The 21,397-nt window shown below is 48.2% G+C and overlaps 1 non-coding gene across 1 annotated transcript; it reads left to right on the top strand.

Moving 5' to 3' along the window:
- Nucleotides 1-21,217: 21,217 nt before the first annotated feature.
- Nucleotides 21,218-21,375, top strand: LOC125773322 (5.8S ribosomal RNA). Its single transcript, XR_007420036.1, has one exon. It is a non-coding gene; the product is annotated as a 5.8S ribosomal RNA (ribosomal RNA).
- Nucleotides 21,376-21,397: the final 22 nt, after the last annotated feature.

The raw sequence follows: 21,397 nt of genomic DNA, 5'->3' as shown, positions 1-21,397 counted from the left end.
ACCGTCGTGAGACAGGTTAGTTTTACCCTACTGGTGTGCATTGTTTGTCGCTATCTTAACGGAATTCCTGTGCAGTACGAGAGGAACCACAGGTACGGACCACTGGCTCAATACTAGTTCGAACGGACTATGGTATGACGCTACGTCCGCTGGATTATGCCTGAACGCCTCTAAGGTCGTATCCAATCCGAGCTGATAGCGCTTCTTATACCCATTAGGTGGTCGTAAGCTAGCGGGCCTAACAACCCTCCGAGAACCGTCCGTGCTGTCCATTGGCACACTGGCGTCTCATCCCCGCTTACTACTAGGCCGCAAAGGGCGGGTTCGCGCTGCACGTGTTAGTACCATACATGTTGGGAACACCGGTGGACGAGCTTGCCGACTGTGGATATCACTAGTTTCGACACCTACGACCGCCCGCAAACGACGGGACTACAGGCTGGGAGCTTCAAGTTGTAGAGATGCGTTCGCATCGATCCTCTCAGGCGACCCATGCTTGGTGGTTAGTGCTTGCGCGTGCGCGCCCCGTGTGTGCTGGAATTGGCCAACCAGTGCACATTGGTGGTGCGTACCGTGACTTGCACCATGTGACGAGAGTGTTGAAGAACACTGTGTGGTGACTCTATGCCTATGTGATGGGGTGCTTGTAACACACGACCGAACCGACGGCTCGTTGGATGGTCACGACAGTGTGGTGCAGGTGCGCCCATGTGTAACGAATACATTGAGTGCCGTTGGAGGTTAGCGGTTGGTCGGTTGCATGCTACAACTTCGCGTTGTACATGGGCTGGCCGCTGCGCTTCCTTCGGGTTGCCACTTGATGTTGATAGGGTTGATGTATTGTGTTCGTTGACTTTTGGTTCATTCCAAAAGTCTTCGGACTTAGATAATTTTACAAGTGTCGGCGCTCTCGGACCGAAAATAAGAAGACAACTAAGAAGAAAAAGAGAAAGAAGCTAATAGTGGAAAGTATTCTTCTTCAAAGTAGGAACAAAAATTTTACAAGTGTTGACAAATTTCCTAAGTCCAAAAAATTTTCTAAGTCCAGAAAATTTTCTAAGTCCCACAAAATGGAACATGATGAAGAAGATACAGAAGTTGAAAATTTTTCTAAGTCCAAAAAATTTTCTAAGTCCAGAAAATTTTCTAAGTCCAAAGTGTTGGAACAATTTCCAAAGGCCCATAGGTTGCACTGAATTTTCCTAAGTTGGCCACAAGTACCCATGAGGTATCGAGAAGGTTCACCCGAAGGACATAATATGTCCCAAAGTACCGATAGAGTACCCACAAATAGCACCGAGTTGGCCTAAGTTGGCCAAAAGTACCGATAGAGTACCCACAAATAGCACCGCGTTGGCCTAAGTTGGCCAAAAGTACCGATAGAGTACCCACAAGTAGCACTGAGTTGGCCTAAGTTGGCCAAAAGTACCGATAGAGTACCCACAAGAAGCACTGAGTTGGCCTAAGTTGGCCAAAAGTACCGATAGAGTACCCACAAATAGCACCCAGTTGGCCTAAGTTGGCCAAAAGTACCGATAGAGCACCCACAAGTAGCACCCAATTGGCCTATGTTGGCCAAAAGTACCGATAGAGTACCCACAAGTAGCACTGAGTTGGCCTAAGTTGGCCAAAAGTACTGATAGAGTACCCACAAATAGCACCGAATGGGCCTAACATGGCCAAAAGTACCGATAGAGTATCCACAAAGAGCACCCAATTGGCCTAAGTTGGCCAAAAGTACCGATAGAGCACCCACATATAGCACCCCATTGGCCTAAGTTGGCCAAAAGTACCGATAGAGTATCCACAAAGAGCACCCAATTGGCCTAAGTTGGCCAAAAGTACCGCCAAGTAGCACCATAGAGGCCCGAGTAGAGCGAAATGTGGGCCAAATTGAACATTTGAAAATTTTTACAAGTCCAAAAAATTTTCTAAGTCCAGAAAATTTTCTAAGTCCAAAGAGTTGGACAAATTTCCTTAGGCCCAAAGGTTGCACTGAATGTTCCTAAGTTGGCCATCAGTACCCATGAAGTATAGCGAAGGTTCACCCGAAAGACACAATACGCCCTAAAGTACCCACAGAGTACCCACAAGTTGCACCCAATTGGCCTAAGTTGGCCAGAAGTACCGACAAGTACCACCATAGAAGCCCGAGTAGAGCGAAATGTGGGCCAAAGTACCGAGTAGTTGCCACAAATGCCCAAATGGATACCAAAATGTGGTACCAAGTACCTAACTGTTGCAACAAATGCTAGCTTTCTGAGCAAAAGCTGTGGACCAATTTCGTAGAAGAACCGCCTAGGCGAAAAGGCAAAAATCGCCGAAGCTGGCCCGCTCGCAGAGCTCGCGGGCCAGGAGATACTCATAGGGCGCTTTACTAGAGTGGGGAACTTGAGAATTTTTGTGTCCGAGACTTTGGGCAACTTCGCGGCCGCCCCCTTAAAGTAAAAGATTTTCTCTGGGTGCCTAAAATTCGCAATTCCCGCAAAGTCGGGAAGACGTTAAAGTTTTTGCCCAAAAAATGGCCATCGATTTAAGGTGATTTTCCAATAAGAAAATGCTTCCTATTTTGAATTTTTTCGAATATTTCCTAAACTAAGCGTCGGAGCACATGGCCGTGGAGGAACTTTTGGTAGCTTTTGGCAAGGGCTATCGGATGAAATAATGCGAAAGGCCATCGGAGCGATATTGGATTAATGCGGGCCCATAAACGTACCTAAGAAGTGAAAATTGGTACCATGGCCCAAGGTTGCAAGAAATGCTTGAGTGTTAACCAACATCGGTACCAAGTACCTAGGTTATATCGAGTGCGTAGATGGAAGTCGGTACCAAAGGGAAACCTTCCTAGGCTAGGTGCACGCAAGTGAGTATGGATCGATCAGTAGAAAGATGGGAAGCCATAGGAAACCTTCCTAGGCTAGGTGCACGCAAGTGAGTATGGATCGATCAGTAGAAAGATGGGAAGCCCAAGGAAACCTTCCTAGGCTAGGTGCACGCAAGTGAGTATGGATCGATCAGTAGAAAGATGGGAAGCCCAAGGAAACCTTCCTAGGCTAGGTGCACGCAAGTGAGTATGGATCGATCAGTAGAAAGATGGGAAGCCATAGGAAACCTTCCTAGGCTAGGTGCACGCAAGTGAGTATGGATCGATCAGTAGAAAGATGGGAAGCCCAAGGAAACCTTCCTAGGCTAGGTGCACGCAAGTGAGTATGGATCGATCAGTAGAAAGATGGGAAGCCCAAGGAAACCTTCCTAGGCTAGGTGCACGCAAGTGAGTATGGATCGATCAGTAGAAAGATGGGAAGCCATAGGAAACCTTCCTAGGCTAGGTGCACGCAAGTGAGTATGGATCGATCAGTAGAAAGATGGGAAGCCCAAGGAAACCTTCCTAGGCTAGGTGCACGCAAGTGAGTATGGATCGATCAGTAGAAAGATGGGAAGCCCAAGGAAACCTTCCTAGGCTAGGTGCACGCAAGTGAGTATGGATCGATCAGTAGAAAGATGGGAAGCCATAGGAAACCTTCCTAGGCTAGGTGCACGCAAGTGAGTATGGATCGATCAGTAGAAAGATGGGAAGCCATAGGAAACCTTCCTAGGCTAGGTGCACGCAAGTGAGTATGGATCGATCAGTAGAAAGATGGGAAGCCATAGGAAACCTTCCTAGGCTAGGTGCACGCAAGTGAGTATGGATCGATCAGCAGAAAGATGGGAAGCCATAGGAAACCTTCCTAGGCTAGGTGCACGCAAGTGAGTATGGATCGATCAGTAGAAAGATGGGAAGCCATAGGAAACCTTCCTAGGCTAGGTGCACGCAAGTGAGTATGGATCGATCAGTAGAAAGATGGGAAGCCATAGGAAACCTTCCTAGGCTAGGTGCACGCAAGTGAGTATGGATCGATCAGTAGAAAGATGGGAAGCCCAAGGAAACCTTCCTAGGCTAGGTGCACGCAAGTGAGTATGGATCGATCAGTAGAAAGATGGGAAGCCCATTACCAAATGCCCTAGTGAAGACCGTAAACGAATATCATGAACCGATAAGGAGCACCAAATGCCCTAGTGAAGACCGTAAACGAATATCATGAACCGAGAAGGAGCACCAAATGCCCTAGTGAAGACCGTAAACGAATATCATGAACCGATAAGGAGCACCAAATGCCCTAGTGAAGACCGTAAACGAATATCATGAACCAAGAAGTAGCAACGAATGCCTGAAAAAGTACCAAGTCCACGGTATAGAGTAACGAGAGTTAACCGCCGTGATGTATGCAATGAGGGCAGCCATTGCATGGGTTCTGGACTTGGTTCGCGAATAACTTTTTTGCTAGACATCGGACAAAGTTGACGTGGAAGAACGAAATGTAGCATTTGGTGCCACCTATCCAAAACTTTTTCAAGATTGAAGATCCGATCGATACAGCCTGAGTTATAGGCAAAAGTTGGTGCAAAATTGAGCATTTTTAATGGTGAAAAATCGGTACTCCTCGAATAGCTCCTGTTGGAAGCATCGGACCACATGGTCGTGGAGGAACATATTGTAGCGTGCGGTGTCAAGTATCGACACCCAAAACCGCATGTCCGATGGACGGAAAATGACCAAGTTATAGTGAAAACTTGGTTGCACCAAATTCCCGAAGAAGTGCAACGAGAAGGTGAATGCGCAGGTTGTTCGTCGAATAGCTCCGGCCACAGACATGGTAGCGATTAGTGGTGCATGGAAGAAATCTAGCCACAAGTGCCATCTACCCATGGCCAGAAGAAAGTGTGGCCATATCTTGGATACCGGCGGAGCTATGGGGCAAATATGGGCCAAAAATGGTGCAAGTTGGACCAAAAATCCGAAAAAGTACCTAGGTAAATGCGCAGGTTGTTCGTCGAATAGCTCCGGCCACAGACATGGTAGCGATTAGTGGTGCATGGAAGAAATCTAGCCACAAGTGCCATCTACCCATGGCCAGAAGAAAGTGTGGCGCTATCTTGGATGCCGGCGGAGCTATGGGGCAAATACGGGCCAAAAATGGTGCCAGTAAGACCAAAAACCCGACCAAGTGCGCGAGGCGCTTTCGTGAATAGCTCCGGCCACAGACATGGTAGCGATTAGTGGTGCATGGAAGAAATCTAGCCACAAGTGCCATCTACCCATGGCCAGAAGAAAGTGTGGCCATATCTTGGATACCGGCGGAGCTATGGGGCAAATATGGGCCAAAAATGGTGCTAGTTGGACCAAAAATCCGACCAAGTGCGCGAGGCGCTTTCTTGAATAGCTCCGGCCACAGACATGGTAGCGATTAGTGGTGCATGGAAGAAATCTAGCCACAAGTGCCATCTACCCATGGCCAGAAGAAAGTGTGGCCATATCTTGGATACCGGCGGAGCTATGGGGCAAATACGGGCCAAAAATGGTGCAAGTTGGACCAAAAATCCGAAAAAGTACCTAGGTAAATGCGATGGTTGTTCGTCGAATAGCTCCGGCCACAGACATGGTAGCGATTAGTGGTGCATGGAAGAAATCTAGCCACAAGTGCCATCTACCCATGGCCAGAAGAAAGTGTGGCCATATCTTGGATACCGGCGGAGCTATGGTGCAAATACGGGCCAAAAATGGTGCAAGTTGGACCAAAAATCCGACCAAGTGCGCGAGACGCTTTCGTGAATAGCTCCGGCCACAGACATGGTAGCGATTAGTGGTGCATGGAAGAAATCTAGCCACAAGTGCCATCTACCCATGGCCAGAAGAAAGTGTGGCCATATCTTGGATACCGGCGGAGCTATGGGGCAAATATGGGCCAAAAATGGTGCAAGTTGGACCAAAAATCCGACCAAGTGCGCGAGACGCTTTCGTGAATAGCTCCGGCCACAGACATGGTAGCGATTAGTGGTGCATGGAAGAAATCTAGCCACAAGTGCCATCTACCCATGGCCAGAAGAAAGTGTGGCGCTATCTTGGATACCGGCGGAGCTATGGGGCAAATATGGGCCAAAAATGGTGAAGTTGGACCAAAAATCCGACCAAGTGCGCGAGGCGCTTTCGTGAATAGCTCCGGCCACAGACATGGTAGCGATTAGTGGTGCATGGAAGAAATCTAGCCACAAGTGCCATCTACCCATGGCCAGAAGAAAGTGTGGCCATATCTTGGATACCGGCGGAGCTATGGGGCAAATATGGGCCAAAAATGGTGCAAGTTGGACCAAAAATCCGAAAAAGTACCTAGGTAAATGCGATGGTTGTTCGTCGAATAGCTCCGGCCACAGACATGGTAGCGATTAGTGGTGCATGGAAGAAATCTAGCCACAAGTGCCATCTAGCCATGGCCAGAAGAAAGTGTGGCCATATCTTGGATACCGGCGGAGCTATGGGGCAAATATGGGCCAAAAATGGTGAAGTTGGACCAAAAATCCGACCAAGTGCGCGAGGCGCTTTCGTGAATAGCTCCGGCCACAGACATGGTAGCGATTAGTGGTGCATGGAAGAAATCTAGCCACAAGTGCCATCTACCCATGGCCAGAAGAAAGTGTGGCCATATCTTGGATACCGGCGGAGCTATGGGGCAAATATGGGCCAAAAATGGTGCAAGTTGGACCAAAAATCCGAAAAAGTACCTAGGTAAATGCGATGGTTGTTCGTCGAATAGCTCCGGCCACAGACATGGTAGCGATTAGTGGTGCATGGAAGAAATCTAGCCACAAGTGCCATCTACCCATGGCCAGAAGAAAGTGTGGCCATATCTTGGATACCGGCGGAGCTATGGTGCAAATACGGGCCAAAAATGGTGCAAGTTGGACCAAAAATCCGACAAAGTGCGCGAGACGCTTTCGTGAATAGCTCCGGCCACAGACATGGTAGCGATTAGTGGTGCATGGAAGAAATCTAGCCACAAGTGCCATCTACCCATGGCCAGAAGAAAGTGTGGCCATATCTTGGATACCGGCGGAGCTATGGGGCAAATATGGGCCAAAAATGGTGCAAGTTGGACCAAAAATCCGAAAAAGTACCTAGGTAAATGCGATGGTTGTTCGTCGAATAGCTCCGGCCAGAGACATGGTAGCGATTAGTGGTGCATGGAAGAAATCTAGCCACAAGTGCCATCTACCCATGGCCAGAACAAAGTGTGGCCATATCTTGGATACCGGCGGAGCTATGGGGCAAATACGGGCCAAAAATGGTGCAAGTTGGACCAAAAATCCGACCAAGTGCGCGAGACGCTTTCGTGAATAGCTCCGGCCACAGACATGGTAGCGATTAGTGGTGCATGGAAGAAATCTAGCCACAAGTGCCATCTACCCATGGCCAGAAGAAAGTGTGGCCATATCTTGGATACCGGCGGAGCTATGGGGCAAATATGGGCCAAAAATGGTGCAAGTTGGACCAAAAATCCGACCAAGTGCGCGAGACGCTTTCGTGAATAGCTCCGGCCACAGACATGGTAGCGATTAGTGGTGCATGGAAGAAATCTAGCCACAAGTGCCATCTACCCATGGCCAGAAGAAAGTGTGGCGCTATCTTGGATACCGGCGGAGCTATGGGGCAAATATGGGCCAAAAATGGTGAAGTTGGACCAAAAATCCGACCAAGTGCGCGAGGCGCTTTCGTGAATAGCTCCGGCCACAGACATGGTAGCGATTAGTGGTGCATGGAAGAAATCTAGCCACAAGTGCCATCTACCCATGGCCAGAAGAAAGTGTGGCCATATCTTGGATACCGGCGGAGCTATGGGGCAAATATGGGCCAAAAATGGTGCAAGTTGGACCAAAAATCCGAAAAAGTACCTAGGTAAATGCGATGGTTGTTCGTCGAATAGCTCCGGCCACAGACATGGTAGCGATTAGTGGTGCATGGAAGAAATCTAGCCACAAGTGCCATCTACCCATGGCCAGAAGAAAGTGTGGCCATATCTTGGATACCGGCGGAGCTATGGTGCAAATACGGGCCAAAAATGGTGCAAGTTGGACCAAAAATCCGACCAAGTGCGCGAGACGCTTTCGTGAATAGCTCCGGCCACAGACATGGTAGCGATTAGTGGTGCATGGAAGAAATCTAGCCACAAGTGCCATCTACCCATGGCCAGAAGAAAGTGTGGCCATATCTTGGATACCGGCGGAGCTATGGTGCAAATACGGGCCAAAAATGGTGCAAGTTGGACCAAAAATCCGACCAAGTGCGCGAGACGCTTTCGTGAATAGCTCCGGCCACAGACATGGTAGCGATTAGTGGTGCATGGAAGAAATCTAGCCACAAGTGCCATCTACCCATGGCCAGAAGAAAGTGTGGCGCTATCTTGGATACCGGCGGAGCTATGGGGCAAATATGGGCCAAAAATGGTGAAGTTGGACCAAAAATCCGACCAAGTGCGCGAGGCGCTTTCGTGAATAGCTCCGGCCACAGACATGGTAGCGATTAGTGGTGCATGGAAGAAATCTAGCCACAAGTGCCATCTACCCATGGCCAGAAGAAAGTGTGGCCATATCTTGGATACCGGCGGAGCTATGGGGCAAATACGGGCCAAAAATGGTGCAAGTTGGACCAAAAATCCGAAAAAGTACCTAGGTAAATGCGATGGTTGTTCGTCGAATAGCTCCGGCCACAGACATGGTAGCGATTAGTGGTGCATGGAAGAAATCTAGCCACAAGTGCCATCTACCCATGGCCAGAAGAAAGTGTGGCCATATCTTGGATACCGGCGGAGCTATGGGGCAAATATGGGCCAAAAATGGTGCAAGTTGGACCAAAAATCCGACCAAGTGCGCGAGGCGCTTTCGTGAATAGCTCCGGCCACAGACATGGTAGCGATTAGTGGTGCATGGAAGAAATCTAGCCACAAGTGCCATCTACCCATGGCCAGAAGAAAGTGTGGCCATATCTTGGATACCGGCGGAGCTATGGGGCAAATACGGGCCAAAAATGGTGCAAGTTGGACCAAAAATCCTAAAAAGTACCTAGGTAAATGCGATGGTTGTTCGTCGAATAGCTCCGGCCACAGACATGGTAGCGATTAGTGGTGCATGGAAGAAATCTAGCCACAAGTGCCATCTACCCATGGCCAGAAGAAAGTGTGGCCATATCTTGGATACCGGCGGAGCTATGGGGCAAATACGGGCCAAAAATGGTGCAAGTTGGACCAAAAATCCGAAAAAGTACCTAGGTAAATGCGATGGTTGTTCGTCGAATAGCTCCGGCCACAGACATGGTAGCGATTAGTGGTGCATGGAAGAAATCTAGCCACAAGTGCCATCTACCCATGGCCAGAAGAAAGTGTGGCCATATCTTGGATACCGGCGGAGCTATGGGGCAAATACGGGCCAAAAATGGTGCAAGTTGGACCAAAAATCCGAAAAAGTACCTAGGTAAATGCGATGGTTGTTCGTCGAATAGCTCCGGCCACAGACATGGTAGCGATTAGTGGTGCATGGAAGAAATCTAGCCACAAGTGCCATCTACCCATGGCCAGAAGAAAGTGTGGCCATATCTTGGATACCGGCGGAGCTATGGGGCAAATATGGGCCAAAAATGGTGCAAGTTGGACCAAAAATCCGACCAAGTGCGCGAGGCGCTTTCGTGAATAGCTCCGGCCACAGACATGGTAGCGATTAGTGGTGCATGGAAGAAATCTAGCCACAAGTGCCATCTACCCATGGCCAGAAGAAAGTGTGGCCATATCTTGGATACCGGCGGAGCTATGGGGCAAATACGGGCCAAAAATGGTGCAAGTTGGACCAAAAATCCGAAAAAGTACCTAGGTAAATGCGATGGTTGTTCGTCGAATAGCTCCGGCCACAGACATGGTAGCGATTAGTGGTGCATGGAAGAAATCTAGCCACAAGTGCCATCTACCCATGGCCAGAAGAAAGTGTGGCCATATCTTGGATACCGGCGGAGCTATGGGGCAAATATGGGCCAAAAATGGTGCAAGTTGGACCAAAAATCCGAAAAAGTACCTAGGTAAATGCGATGGTTGTTCGTCGAATAGCTCCGGCCAGAGACATGGTAGCGATTAGTGGTGCATGGAAGAAATCTAGCCACAAGTGCCATCTACCCATGGCCAGAACAAAGTGTGGCCATATCTTGGATACCGGCGGAGCTATGGGGCAAATACGGGCCAACAATGGTGCCAGGTGGACCAAAAATCCGACCAAGTGCGCGAGGCGCTTTCGTGAATAGCTCCGGCCACAGACATGGTAGCGATTAGTGGTGCATGGAAGAAATCTAGCCACAAGTGCCATCTACCCATGGCCAGAAGAAAGTGTGGCCATATCTTGGATACCGGCGGAGCTATGGGGCAAATATGGGCCAAAAATGGTGCAAGTTGGACCAAAAATCCGAAAAAGTACCTAGGTAAATGCGATGGTTGTTCGTCGAATAGCTCCGGCCAGAGACATGGTAGCGATTAGTGGTGCATGGAAGAAATCTAGCCACAAGTGCCATCTACCCATGGCCAGAACAAAGTGTGGCCATATCTTGGATACCGGCGGAGCTATGGGGCAAATACGGGCCAACAATGGTGCCAGGTGGACCAAAAATCCGACCAAGTGCGCGAGGCGCTTTCGTGAATAGCTCCGGCCACAGACATGGTAGCGATTAGTGGTGCATGGAAGAAATCTAGCCACAAGTGCCATCTACCCATGGCCAGAAGAAAGTGTGGCCATATCTTGGATACCGGCGGAGCTATGGGGCAAATATGGGCCAAAAATGGTGCAAGTTGGACCAAAAATCCGAAAAAGTACCTAGGTAAATGCGATGGTTGTTCGTCGAATAGCTCCGGCCAGAGACATGGTAGCGATTAGTGGTGCATGGAAGAAATCTAGCCACAAGTGCCATCTACCCATGGCCAGAAGAAAGTGTGGCCATATCTTGGATACCGGCGGAGCTATGGGGCAAATACGGGCCAACAATGGTGCCAGGTGGACCAAAAATCCGACCAAGTGCGCGAGGCGCTTTCGTGAATAGCTCCGGCCACAGACATGGTAGCGATTAGTGGTGCATGGAAGAAATCTAGCCACAAGTGCCATCTACCCATGGCCAGAAGAAAGTGTGGCCATATCTTGGATACCGGCGGAGCTATGGGGCAAATATGGGCCAAAAATGGTGCAAGTTGGACCAAAAATCCGAAAAAGTACCTAGGTAAATGCGATGGTTGTTCGTCGAATAGCTCCGGCCAGAGACATGGTAGCGATTAGTGGTGCATGGAAGAAATCTAGCCACAAGTGCCATCTACCCATGGCCAGAACAAAGTGTGGCCATATCTTGGATACCGGCGGAGCTATGGGGCAAATACGGGCCAACAATGGTGCCAGGTGGACCAAAAATCCGACCAAGTGCGCGAGGCGCTTTCGTGAATAGCTCCGGCCACAGACATGGTAGCGATTAGTGGTGCATGGAAGAAATCTAGCCACAAGTGCCATCTACCCATGGCCAGAAGAAAGTGTGGCCATATCTTGGATACCGGCGGAGCTATGGGGCAAATATGGGCCAAAAATGGTGCAAGTTGGACCAAAAATCCGAAAAAGTACCTAGGTAAATGCGATGGTTGTTCGTCGAATAGCTCCGGCCAGAGACATGGTAGCGATTAGTGGTGCATGGAAGAAATCTAGCCACAAGTGCCATCTACCCATGGCCAGAACAAAGTGTGGCCATATCTTGGATACCGGCGGAGCTATGGGGCAAATACGGGCCAACAATGGTGCCAGGTGGACCAAAAATCCGACCAAGTGCGCGAGGCGCTTTCGTGAATAGCTCCGGCCACAGACATGGTAGCGATTAGTGGTGCATGGAAGAAATCTAGCCACAAGTGCCATCTACCCATGGCCAGAACAAAGTGTGGCCATATCTTGGATACCGGCGGAGCTATGGGGCAAATACGGGCCAAAAATGGTGCAAGTTGGACCAAAAATCCGAAAAAGTACCTAGGTAAATGCGATGGTTGTTCGTCGAATAGCTCCGGCCACAGACATGGTAGCGATTAGTGGTGCATGGAAGAAATCTAGCCACAAGTGCCATCTAGCCATGGCCAGAAGAAAGTGTGGCCATATCTTGGATACCGGCGGAGCTATGGGGCAAATATGGGCCAAAAATGGTGCAAGTTGGACCAAAAATCCGACCAAGTGCGCGAGGCGCTTTCGTGAATAGCTCCGGCCACAGACATGGTAGCGATTAGTGGTGCATGGAAGAAATCTAGCCACAAGTGCCATCTACCCATGGCCAGAAGAAAGTGTGGCCATATCTTGGATACCGGCGGAGCTATGGGGCAAATATGGGCCAAAAATGGGTAAAATTGTACGGTCCAAAGCCAAGGGTAAATTGTTTTATTCCTCTAATAACTTCTAGCACAGACATTGAATCGGTTGGTGATGTATGGATGAAATGTAGCAAACAGTTGGAACTACCCATAAAATCTTAAAGATTGACGATCCAATGCATAGAACCGGAGTAATGTGCGATACTTGGTGAAAAATCGAGTGAAAAATTAGCTATAAACTGTTTTTGGCCCATAACTCGAATACTAGACATCGGAAGGGGGGGTCGTAGAACGATTTTTTGTTGCCCTATCGATTCCCTATCGAACGAGCAAAAGTTGTTTTTTTTGACCAAAAAGGACCCCTACTCTAGTAAAATTGGCCTGATTTTACTAGTCCCCGGTACCCGTACAGGCAAAATGAGCAAAATGCTCAAGTATGAATGGTTTTTGGCCCATAACTCGAATACTAGACGTCGCAGGGGGGTGTCATGGAACAATTTTTGGTAGCCCTTGAAATTATCTATCGAATGACATATACTTGATTTTTGGCCAAAAAGTTCCCTAGACTAGTAAAAATCGCATCATTTTACTAGAGTCGGGTACCCTGGACGAAAAACCGCTTAAGTTGCGGTTTTTGGCTAATAACTCGAATACTAGACGTCGCAGGGGGGTGTCGTGGAACAATTTTTGGTAGCCCTTGAAATTATCTATCGAATGACATATACTTGATTTTTTGACCAAAAAGTTCCTAGACTAGTAAAAATCGCATCATTTTACTAGAGTCGGGTACCCTGTACGAAAAACCGCTATAGTTGCGGTTTTTGGCCAATAACTCGAATACTAGACGTCGGAGGGGGGTGTCGTAGAACAATTTTTTGTAGCCCTTGAAATTACCTTTCGAATGATATATAGTGGTTTTTTGGTCAAACAGTGACCCCGAGACTAGTAACCCTCCATACACAAAACCGCCTAAAAAGTTTTGGTTTTGCAAAATTTTGAAAAGTGCGTCAAAAAAATTTTTTCAAAAAGTACCAAATCGTGATCAGAACTCACTATAGACCATAAAAAGTGAAATCCGATGGTCATTTGCAACACTTGGTCAATCGAGAAAAATTTCACTTTTTTACTAGAGTCGGGTACCCTGAACGAAAAATCGCTCAAGTGATGGTTTTTGGCCAATAACTCGAATACTAGACGTCGGAGGGGGGTGCCGTAGAACAATTTTTTGTAGCCCTTGAAATTACCTTTCGAATGATATATAGTGGTTTTTTGGTCAAACAGTGACCCCGAGACTAGTAACCCTCCATACACAAAACCGCCTACAAAAACTTTGTTTTGAAAAATTTTGAAAAGTTCAAAAAAATTTTTTTTTCAAAAACTACTAAAACGTGATAAGAACTTACTATAGACCATGAAAAGTGATATCCGATGATAATTTGCAAAAGTTGGTAACTAGTAAAAAATTTCACTTTTTTACTAGAGTCGGTGCAACGAGAAAAAAAAAGTCCGTGATGGAGAAAAATGGCACGTTTTCCACGCCTGTACGCTTTCGTTTTCTATATAGGGGGTAGGTGAGCCAGAAGCATGAATTTGACTGAGTACGTATCTTTATGAATTGGGCCCTTCTAAATCGATTGAGACTACCCCCAGGACGATCGGACGACTGCTTCTGGCTCAAAATGTGGTTTTTAGATTTTGATCGTCAATTATGAGAGAAAAAATCGATTAGAAGTAAAGATACGAAATGCTTGGTCTAAGTTGGGAAACGACTTCGGATATTTGTTGGACGTTGTCGTAGAAGGTCCGAGGACCAAGGAAAAGTGATTTCCAAGTGGATTTATGCACTATTAGTCGATGGTAAGATGTGAAATTAGTAGAACTTACCATACAGTTTGCGAAGTTGAAGCAATCGGTTGGTGAATATGGTACTGTCTGTCCAATTTGGTGGTTCGGAATGAGTGAAACGATGTTGATGATGGATAGACGTTCCGATTGCCCCCGATCGGGGAACATATAGTGGTCTTTAAGGTCCAAGTACCTATGTTTTGGTAAGCAGAACTGAGAGTTAAAGGATGAAAGTCGGCCATTCCTAATATCATCCTATCGGTGGTTCGCGAGTTGTTTGAGGACCGGAGCAGCTCGCGATGAAACGGTCCTAGGGTATTGGTTATCCATCCAAGGAAGAGTAAATGCGATCCTAGATGTGTGTCGTTGGCCGTTCTACCGGTATCGCCTATCGATGAGATATCGACGGGCATGCCTTACTCGAAAGTTGAATTCTAGGATCGATGGTCAAACAGACCTATGAGCGATAAACCAAACTGAACACGTATTGATGTCGGCTTTTCCTATCATTTGATGCCGCAGGTTGTTTAGGGACCGGAGCAACTTGCGGCCGAGACGGTCCCCGGGGGTTTCTTTCTCCAAGGAGTGGAAACTATTAAGCAAGAGTTGTAGCAAGATACGATCCTCTGATGTGTCGTTGGCCGTTCATGCGGTATCGCCTGTCGATGAGATATCGATGGGCATGCCTTACTCTACCGACCTTCTAATTGAGAGTATTAATCAGGGATCGATGGTCAAACAAGACCAATGAGCGATAAACCAAACTGAACACGTATTGATGTCGGCTTTTCCTATCATTTGATGCCGCAGGTTGTTTAGGGACCGGAGCAGCTTGCGGCCGAGACGGTCCCCGGGGGTTTCTTTCTCCAAGGAGAAGAAACGATTAAGCAAAAGTTGTAGCAAGATACGATCCTCTGATGTGTCGTTGGCCGTTCTTGCGGTATCGCCTGTCGATGAGATATCGATGGGCATGCCTTACTCTCCCGACTGGATTACTGAGAGTTTAATCAGGGATCGATGGTCAAACAGACCAATGAGCGATAAACCAAACTGAACACGTATTGATGTCGGCATTTCCTATCATTTGTCGCAGGTTGTTTAGGGACCGGAGCAGCTTGCGACCGAGACGGTCCCCGGGGGTTTCTTTCTCTAAGGAGTGGAAACGATTAAGCAAAAGTCGTAGCAATAATCGATCACCTGATGTGTCGTTGGCCGTTCTTGCGGTATCGCCTGTCGATGAGATATCGATGGGCATGCCTTACTCTCCTGACTGTTTAATTGAGAGTTATAATCAGGGATCGATGGTCAAAAAGACCTATGAGCGATAAACCAAACTGAACACGTATTGATGTCGGCATTTCCTATCATTTGTCGCAGGTTGTTTGGGGACCGGAGCAGCTTGCGACCGAGACGGTCCCTTCCCGAAAGATGGTGAACCGAGTCGTCTGGCGTAAAAACCGGACGACTCGAAAGGGCTTGACCCTTTCAAGTGAGCGATAATCACATTCTACGCTCAGTTCGACAGCTACAAGGCAATCACTCGCTATGTTCAGAGCTAATACATGCAACATGCCGGCATTGTTTCCACCGACGCATGGATTCAAGACTGGTGCACTTATTAGTTAAACCGTTCGCCTCCGGGTGTTTCGAGTTCAAGTCTGGATGAGGATTGTTCTTGCTGGTAATAGCTTGAGCCCTTAAGGGGTCGAAGCGTACATCTTGAGACCATGTACAACATATTACCAAATCGGCACCATGGGTTCGGGTGCAAGTGATGTAACCGTGAAAGATGTTGAGCAGCCCAACATCGGTTTACACACGCATAATAGGAAGGCAGCGCTGTCGACTGGTCAGTCGTGTAAGAAGTGTGCATTATCGATCACAAATATATTGGTGATCTGTAGGTTGCGCATACACCATGCCCGGTGTAAAGTGCCGTGGTCCCCCCCGGGGGGCTGCATCAAACCGTTCGCCACGCGAACTACCCAATGGAACGAACTCGATGCATTTAATAAGAAGAAGAGATGATAATGAAACACGGTCGATTAAAGAGTTGAAAACGTTGAAATACCTATAAGCAAGTCTTAAGTTGGTGGTGACCGTTACGCCCCAACAAATTGGTGCCTTACCCTACACCAAAGAGCCATTCAACATGGTTCAAGTGAGCGATAATCACGCTCTACGCTCAGTATGACAGCTGCAAGGCAATCACTCGCTAAGTTCAGAGCTAATACATGCAACACGCCGGCATTGTTTCCACCGACGCATGGATTCAAGACTGGTGCACTTATTAGTTAAACCGTTCGCCTGCGGGTGTTTCGAGTTCAAGTCTGGATGAGGATTGTTCTTGCTGGTAATAGCTTGAGCCCCTGAATAAGGGGCCGAAGCGTACATCTTGAGAGTAAATGTACAACATATTACCAAATCGGCACCGTGGGTTCTGGTGCAAGTGATGTAACCATGAAAGATGTTGAGCAGCCCAACATCGGTTTACACACGCATAAGGGGTTTATTGTTATCTGTAGGTTGCGCATACACCATACCCGGTGTAAAGTGCCGTGGTCCCCCAGGGGGCTGCATCAAAACGTTCGCCATGCGAACTACCCAATGGAACGAACTCGATGTATTGAAAGAGATGAACAATTAATAGCGAGAATAGGGGCCCGGAAGCAATTCCGCGGCCCTACGGTCGATTCAAGAGTTGAAACGTTGTACAATCGTGGATAGCACCTAGTGCTAATATGGTGAGAGATAATGTGTGAGGAAATTTAGTTTCCTAAAGTTTAGTTAGTGGTTTCCGTTGTGCCCTAACAAACTTAAAGTTGGTGGTGACCGTTACACCCCAACAAATTGGTGCCTTACCCAACACCAAAGAGCCATTCCATATGGTTCTAGAGAGAGAGAGTTGTGTGGAAATTTATTTCCCACTAAGCGAGTGTGTGTCTGTAGTGGAACGAATTCTGGTTGATCCTACCAGTAATATACGCTTGTCTCAAAGGTTAAGCCATGCATGTCTAAGTACAAACATAAATGAATGTGAAACCGCATAAGGCTCAGTATAACAGCTATAATTCACAAGATCATCCTACCACTAGTTACTTGGATAACTGTGGAAAATCCAGAGCTAATACATGCAACATGCCGGGACTGTTGCCCTCGCGGGTAGCTGAACTGGTGCACTTATTAGTTAAACCAATCGCCTCCGGGCGGCTTGAGTTGAAGTCTGGATAAGGACGCAGATCGTATGGTCGCTTGTCGACTGACGACAGATCTTTCAAATGTCTGCCCTATCAACTATTGATGGTAGTGTAGAGGACTACCATGGTTGCGACGGGTAACGGGGAATCAGGGTTCGATTCCGGAGAGGGAGCCTGAGAAATGGCTACCACATCCAAGGAAGGCAGCAGGCGCGTAAATTACCCAATCCCAGTACGGGGAGGTAGTGACGAGAAATAACAATATGGACCTCTCTAACGATGGTCCATAATTGGAATGAGTTGAGTATAAATCCTTCAACAAGGATCAAGTGGAGGGCAAGTCTGGTGCCAGCAGCCGCGGTAATTCCAGCTCCACTAGCGTATATTAAAGTTGTTGCGGTTAAAACGTTCGAAGTTGATTGCCCGTCCAGACACGTGACCGCCACGGGCGCCCGGTTACACGCCGGGGCCGTTCGTGCGCGCGCTCACGGCTGCGACTCACAATGGTGTACTTGGGCGTTACTCTGTGAACGAGTACCGTGCTACCGGTTAACTCCGGCACGGGCTCCTCATGGTGCTCAAGATACTCACATTTACCTTGAACAAATTAGAGTGCTCAAAGCAGGCTAAGACAAAGCGTCCGGCCCCCCCGTGGGGTTGGCGTTGGCCGAGAATAATCTTGCATGGAATAATGGAATATGACCTCGGTTTATACGATTTCGTTGGTTTGTCAGAAACCTAGAGGTAATGATTAACAGAAGTAGTTGGGGGCATTGGTATTACGGCGCGAGAGGTGAAATTCGTAGACCGTCGTAGGACCAACTGAAGCGAAAGCGTTTGCCATGGATGCTTTCTTTAATCAAGAACGAAAGTTAGAGGATCGAAGGCGATTAGATACCGCCCTAGTTCTAACCGTAAACGATGCCAATTAGCAATTGGGAGACGCTACCCCTATTCGGTGCTCTCAGTCGCTTCCGGGAAACCAAAATCGGGTTCCGGGGGAAGTATGGTTGCAAAGTTGAAACTTAAAGGAATTGACGGAAGGGCACCACAAGAAGTGGAGCTTGCGGCTTAATTTGACTCAACACGGGAAAATTTACCAGGTCCAAACTTATCGAGGTAAGACAGATTGATAGCTCTTTCTCAAATTTAAGGGTAGTGGTGCATGGCCGTTCTTAGTTCGTGGAATGATTTGTCTGGTTAATTCCGATAACGAACGTGACTCAAACATGCTAACTAGAACGCTGTCAGCAGTGCGCCTCCGGGCGCACCTGACGTTACAGCCGGGCGGCGCCTTCACGGGCGGTCGTCGGCTACGTTTGCCCTGCTTAGCGGGACAACTTGTGTTTAGCAAGCTGAGAATGAGCGATAACAGGTCCGTGATGCCCTTAGATGTTCTGGGCTGCACGCGTGCTACAATGTGGGTCGCAGCGTGTTCTCGCCAATAGGCGCCCCCATTCCGAGAGGAACGGGAAATCACTAAAATGCCCATCTAGTCGGGATTGGGGACTGCAACGGTCCCCATGAACCTGGAATTTCTAGTAAGCACTAGTCATTAGCTAGTGCTGATTACGTCCCTGCCCTTTGTACACACCGCCCGTCGCTACTACCGATGGATTATTTAGTGAGGTTTCTGGAGGCTTACCTTCCGCGGTTCCTTCGTGAGCTGCAGCTGGCATGGCTGAAGTTGACCGAACTTGATGATTTAGAGGAAGTAAAAGTCGTAACAAGGTTTCCGTAGGTGAACCTGCGGAAGGATCATTACTGATGATCGTCCGCGAGTGACCAACCATGGGCTGCCTTCGGTGTAGCTCGGTCGCTCGCTTGCTATGTGTCAGAATTTGTTGAAAGCCAACTCGTTCGTTGTACACTTTGATGGGTGACCATCACTGTGTCTCCGTGCCGAGCTAGATCTCCCCTAGCCGTAAGGCACTTGAACGCCCCTTCGACGACGAGTTGCATGTGTGTGGTATGTGTCAGAATCTGGTGAAGCTTTCTGCATGTGATGTGCCTTGTGTGGATCCGTGGCCATTGCATTGTGTCTGGTGCTTAGATACCCAGACACTTAGAACGCTTGCGCGGAAAGCAAACTCGATCGTTGTACACTTTGATGGGTGACCATCACTGTGTCTCCGTGCCGTGCTAGATCCCCCCTAGCCGTAAGGCACTTTGAACGCCCCTTCGACGACGAGTTACAAGAGTGTGGTATGTGTCAGAATCTGGTGAAGCTTTCTGCATGTGATGTGCCTTGTGTGGATCCGTGGCCATTGCATTGTGTCTGGTGTGTAGGTACCCAGACACTTAGAACGCTTGCGCGGAAAGCAAACTCGATCGTTGTACACTTTGATGGGCAACCATCACTGTGTCTCCGTGCCGTGCTAGATCTCCCCTAGCCGTAAGGCACTTTGAACGCCCCTTCGACGACGAGTTACAAGAGTGTGGTATGTGTCATAATCTGGTGAAGCTTTCTGCATGTGATGTGCCTTGTGTGGATCCATGGCCATTGCATTGTGTCTGGTGTGTAGGTACCCAGACACTTAAGCAAACTCGATCGTTGTACACTTTGATGGGCGAGCATCACTGTGTCTCCGTGCCGTGTAAGAGCTCCCCTGGCCATCAGGCACTTGAAAGGTCCTTGGACGACGAGTTACAATAGTGGTGTGTTAGATACGTCAGATTACGGTGTCTACTACTGTGCAATACGTATCCGGCTACGGCACGGAACGAACGGGAACTGTGGTGCAGACAAACAAGAGTTAAGCCTATTAGTCATTAACTCTAAGGACGGGGCCATGGGGCGGTACACAAAGGATACGGATGAGCGAGTATGCAGGCCCAATACTCAATAGCTCGATCCGATCCAAGCACATGAGTTGACTGCGGCGCCAGGTTAACCAATGTGCTAGATTCTATTTGGCCAGTAGAATCTTGTGTCTTACGCGATTTGATACCAAGACACCAGAACGAAAGTTAGTTGAAGAGTTATTAAACTCTTATGAAGTATGGTTGTGCAATCACAACTTATGACTTTAACCTATAAAGTGGATATGGACTTGCAATTATAACATGGAATCTCTACACACCCCATGAGCTCGATCCAATCCACGCACACGAGTTGCCTGAGTAGCGACAGGTATACCGATGTGCAATACGTATCCGGCCACGGCACGGAACGAACGGGAACTGTGGTGCAGACATACAAAGAGTTAAGCCTACTAGTCATTAACTCTAAGGACGGGGCCATGGGGCGGTACGCAAAGGATACGGATGAGCGAGTATGCAGGCCCAATACTCAATAGCTCGATCCGATCCAAGCACATGAGTTGACTGCGGCGCCAGGTTAACCAATGTGCTAGATTCTATTTGGCCAGTAGAATCTTGTGTCTTACGCGATTTGATACCAAGACACCAGAACGAAAGTTAGTTGAAGAGTGATTAAACTCTTATGAAGAATGGTTGTGCAATCACAACTTATGACTTTAACCTATAAAGTGGATATGGACTATCAATTATAACATGGGGCACACACCATGTTCTCGATCCAATCCACGCACACGAGTTGCCTGAGTAGCGACAGGTATACCGATGTGCAATACGTATCCGGCCATAGGCACGGAACGAACAGGAACTGTGGTGCAGACATACAAGGGCCATGGGGCGGTACGCAAAGGATACGGATGAGCGAGTATGCAGGCCCAATACTCAATAGCTCGATCCGATCCAAGCACATGAGTTGACTGCGGCGTCAGGTTAACCGATGTGCTAAGAGAGTTGTTCCTGGGCCTTCAAAGTGACTTCAAAACTATCTTAGCGAATGGTGGCCATGGGCGTAGACATGAGCCACAAGTCACAAGGCCTGGGACTATTGGGTAATAAAGACAACTTAGTCAGAAAGTTAGTCTTTGGACGTACCACCGGGATTGTGTTACATTGGGAACCTTACTATAAAACCCTAGGCAGGGGATCACTCGGCTCATGGATCGATGAAGACCGCAGCTAAATGCGCGTCACAATGTGAACTGCAGGACACATGAACACCGATAAGTTGAACGCATATTGCGCGTCGGACGATTAAACCCGGCCGATGCACACATTCTTGAGTGCCTATCAATTCCTTGATATACAACA

The sequence above is a fragment of the Anopheles funestus genome, assembly GCF_943734845.2.
Source record: "Anopheles funestus chromosome X unlocalized genomic scaffold, idAnoFuneDA-416_04 X_unloc_30, whole genome shotgun sequence".
Taxonomy (NCBI): domain Eukaryota; kingdom Metazoa; phylum Arthropoda; class Insecta; order Diptera; family Culicidae; genus Anopheles; species Anopheles funestus.
Note: the sequence above shows the minus strand (reverse complement) of the source record. Positions and strands in the feature narration are given on the sequence as shown.